This window comes from Mus musculus, chromosome 11 (assembly GCF_000001635.26).
Source record: "Mus musculus strain C57BL/6J chromosome 11, GRCm38.p6 C57BL/6J".
Classification (NCBI taxonomy): domain Eukaryota; kingdom Metazoa; phylum Chordata; class Mammalia; order Rodentia; family Muridae; genus Mus; species Mus musculus.
The window spans coordinates 88,305,222-88,310,030 of record NC_000077.6 but is presented as its reverse complement, the minus strand read 5'-3'; positions in this window follow the sequence as shown (position 1 = coordinate 88,310,030).

Genomic DNA, 4,809 nt, shown 5'->3' with positions numbered 1-4,809 from the left:
CTTCCGTTCACTCTTGGGTCTTTTCTTGGGTACTTATACTTTTTGGAATTTCCCATTGTCTGGACAATTCCAGCAGTTTGCCTGGTGACCTCATTGGAGGTCAAGTCTAAAATGTGGCTAGCTTTGTTTGGCTTTGATTCTCTTTAGGACGGAGTGGTGACAGCTCCCAGCATGCCTCACTGGGCTCCCACAGGAGCCTGGCACAGTCCACATACATCTCCCATGATGCCTTAGGGTTTGTGTTCATCATATATACTCTTGTCACAGAAGGAAATAGGTCATGGCCTCTACACATGAGCAAGAAAACCTGATCAGACAACTGGGGTCTCTCAGTGCTAGGGAAGGTTTACCCCGACCCAGACCCCCTGCTCGCTCCCAACAGCTCTGCTCCCCTCCTTACAAGTGTCCCCTGGTCAATCAGGCACACAGAGCTGCTACTGTCCCCCAAGGAGGCTGCAGAGAGGCTCCATCTGGACTGGGTGAAGGCTGAGCCGATTCTCAGACTACAGGGTCAGGTTACTGGGAAATCTGTTCAAATAGCACATTATAGTTTTATGAATCCTGCTCCTTCTGTTGTCCTCATTGAAGCGGTGAACGCCTGGGGGCAGCCGGCCCTCTTTCGCAGACACATTTGTCATGGGAATTGATTTAAAAAGAAATCAGGATGATGGCTTGATTGCTTTTGTTTGAGGCAGGAGGACAACTGCCACCTGCCTCTGCTGTCCTGGGCTTGGCTGGACTCTGGGAAGCTCTGGCTCTTTGTCCCAAAGCAGGAGTGCTCCGGAGAGCAACCCGGGGAAGCTAGGAAGTGAAGTCCTGGTGTGAGCTGGTGAGGCATGAAAGTGGAGTTTCTGGAGCTGTGGCCCTGGAGTAGGAATGTGTAGCCCAAGGATACAGATTAAGAGGGGACAGAGCTATGTCCCTAGGGACCCCACACCTCGAGGTCAGAAACCAAGATAGGACATAGCTTAGTTCACAACCCAACAGAACCTCGAGGCACTAGAGCAAACCCTAGGAAGAAGAGAATGTAGTAAAACTTGGTGGTCTTAGAGGCTCCCTGTGCCCTATAAGTGTGGGAATAGCCACTCCTTGTCCCCTGCCCTAGGACTGCCATTATATTTGGTCACCTGTGAACAAGATTTCACTGCCCTCAAATATTGGAGACCTCCACAGTATTTCAGACCAGAGACCTACTCCACTGTTCAGAGAAGGGACTTGCATGGATGCACGGTGACAGTTGGAAGAGCCAACACCATCCCCCTCTGAACCAGTCGATGCGGCAAGAAGGAGTATCAGCCATCATCCTCAGCCATTGGTGAGGAAAAGGGAAGGTTGCCAGGGCAACCTTGACCTTCATCAAGGAGATTAAGGCCTCTGTCAAACTAGTTTCTCAGCTACCTTGCCCTGGGCTTGTTTTAAGTGTCTTCTGGGGCTGGCTTGCTGAGGTCCTATAGTGTCCCCACAATCCTGGACAGATACAGGTCCCGGTGTCCCTATGGCCCAGCAAAGCCACCTCTGAAGCACACACCTTTCTCACCACCTCAGAGTGTTCAATCCTCAGATGCGAAGATAAAACACACTGCAGGAGAAGCACGGGTTTACCTCTGGTTCCTCCCCACCCTGCCAAACTTACCTCACCATCGCCATCCGCCACTGGCCATCTGACATCTGCACTGCACCACTGCAGGGGGCGCTAGGCTATCAAGTATAGCTCAGAAACTTCTAAAGGGCATGAGGTATGACGGCTGCAGGTAGCTGCAGTCAGGCGACTGAAATAGGGTGTTGGAAAGACCCAGAGGCAGGTGAGCACAGGTGCCCTGGCAGCCCAGGGGTCTTGGTAGAACAGAGGTTGCACAGGAAGCTACCTCAGAGAGGAGAGGTGGTAAGGAGTGGGAGGGGCCAGAAGGCCTGGGGGTGTGGCCTTAGGAGGAACCAGGAAGTGAATGGTTCAGTGTGAAATAATCTACAAGCCAGAGCTCAGGAGGCAGTCAGTGCTGGGAGGATGGGAGGAAGGGCAGCGGCCTGAGGAAGTTGGAGAGCAAGGCTAGGCCAAGGCTGTGAAGTTTGATGGACTTCCAGGTCTACATGCTGCACAGAGAGCAGGCCTGCGATCCGGGATGGGTCCAACGTTTAGGGACCTCTCCTGTTTACTGACTATTGTTCCCTTTGCAAGCCATGTGCTACAAAGGGTCTCTCAAACCAGGCATGTTTTTAAGTCTCTTCCCAAACCCTGGTGGCCAGAGCAGGAACTACAAGTAGACCCCCCACAGACTGACCATCTCCAGGTCTGAGTAGAATTGGGTTGCATGAATGGTGGGTGGGCCTGGGCCCTCGTGGCTCACTGGGAAGAAGGCTAGTGCGATATGGGCCTTTCTCTCGCTCTGAGCAGACTACCACAAGAGGATGGCAGGCCACTCCCAGTACTCATCAAGTAACCTATCCACACTCTCATCTGCTTCTTTCCGACCCTGCCTGAAGGAGAGCTGGGTAGGACTGTCCTGAGCCCTCTGGAAAAGTTTAGATGGGCCCCCAGATCGCAAGTTTTCCAAACCCTGTCCTAGCTTCCCTGCTCTTTGTAGACAATGGCTCTTGGCAGGGGATGGATAGTAACCTCAGGACTCTCTTCCGGTAAGAGGGGCATCTGGAATAACACACAAATCCTTTTGGATTCCAGTGCACGTAACCATGTGCTAATATGAGTTGTGTGCTCTCCCCGGAACCATTTCCATAGCTGTTAAGGCGGCCATTGTCCAAGCAACTCTGTGCTTTACAGAATTGAGCTCTCCTGAAGAGGCAGAAGAATGCAGAGCTTCAGGAGAAAATGGCACATTGACAAGTCTTTCCTTCCTGTAAGCAAGGCAGAGCCCACACAGAGCAGGACAGCAACTATACCAGAACAACAAAAGCCACAGAAACACAGACTGGAAACCAAGGTTGGCACTTCAGGACTCACTTATGGAACAGGAGTACAGTCTGTGGGAAGTCTGGCTGGGGATACAGGTGAATTCTTTATGGGTGTGACCTGGGCCCTCTCCATTACCAGGAACAGAGAAGAAGGTTACTCATATGTATATGCACATGTACACACATGTATGTATACACAAATGTGTCCATGCACATGCATATGCAGACAACACTCTCTTCCCCACTTTTTTTTTTTTTTTTTTTTTGGTTTTTTGAAACAGGGTTTCTCTGTGTAGCCTTGGCTGCCCTGGAACTCACTCTGTAGACCACACTGGCCTCGAACTCAGAAATCCGCCTGCCTCTGCCTCCCAAGTGCTAGTATTAAAGGCATACACCACCATGCCTGGCTTCATCCCCACTCTTTGTACAATCCCTCTGTTATTGTAAAATGAAGGTGGCCAGGAAGTATAGTGGGCGCTGCCTTCTGAGCTGGACTTTGAAACAGTTTGACCTTTTCTTACTGAGGGTGATGGTTGTTCTAGGCAATGGTCAACATCTCTGAGCTAATACTACAGACAAGCCACTGCAATGCTAAATGGCTCCAGTCCACATGGCTTTCTATGTCTTGTGGGTCCCCAGTTGCCAAGGAGACTCTGCTGACATGAGTCGGCCTCATCCCTCTACCCAGCCCTCCCAAACTGATAAACAGCCTATCCCTAGGAGTCGAAAGGAAGTCACCTCATAGCTCTACTGGTTAATTGAGACTGAAGAAGCACATGGGCATGAGGGAACCCAGACCCAAGAGCCTTTCAGACATTCCAGACCTAGAAGCAAGTACCACTCCCTCATTCGGGATCCAAAAAGTGATGGTCACCTAACCCTGACAGCGTGGTACCACACCAGCCTATTGTCAAATACCTCGGGTGTGTGTCAAGGACTAACAAGCAGAGGGCTGCCCAGCTGTTCCAGGAGCGTCGACTTCATGCAGTTGCTGCAGTCTGTCTACCCATCCACCCGTTCACCTGCCTAGGACTGACCTGGTGTTTTCTGCTCCAGACCCAGTTCAGCCTTTCAGCTCAAGTTGCTACTTCTTCTCTGACATCAGTCGCCCCAGGAACTGTACCCCAAATCCATCTGGTTCATTATCTCATCAATACAGACTTCCTCAGCCCACTTCTGAATTCGGCTGTCGCCTCTTTAAATTTGTAGTAACCCTGCCAGATGCAAGCATGCATAACTGTATAGATATACTTAGTGTGTGGTTGTGGTATGAGAGCTAATGTTAATTAATTAAGATTGGAGCAAAAGAGCCTGCATTCACCTTGGCCACATTACCAAGGTAGGCAGGATTATGCATCAAGTTTTATTGTTATTCAATAAATTCTGATATTGTAGAAAGATACAAATGTGTTTGTTTGTGTTCCCAAGATGGCACCTTCATGACAGTTGCCCAGAACACTCTCTAATTCCTGGACTCAAGTAATCCTCCTGCCTCAGCTTCTGAGTAGCCAGGATCTTGGATACATGCCACCATGCCCAACCACAACTAATCATGATAAATTGAACAGCCGAGTGGCACTTGATGCATCCACACAACTATAAAATTATTACTTATATACAGCCCCCAAATACTTAAATACGCTAAAATAAGGTCACATTTACAAGTTGCCCCTCATTTTTCTGCCAGTCCCTGGCAACCAGCCGCCATCTGTTTTCTGACCACCAACTCTAGACATTCCATATAAATGGAATGGGTCGCCTTTTTATGTGTAGCTTCTTGTCACTGTTTTCAAAGATGTGTGTGCTTGTGCATGCTACATCACCTAAGACATAGTACATATCTATCCTCATTCCTTTTTATGGCTGAATATTATTCCTTCATATGTGTGCCACAGTTGATCTCCC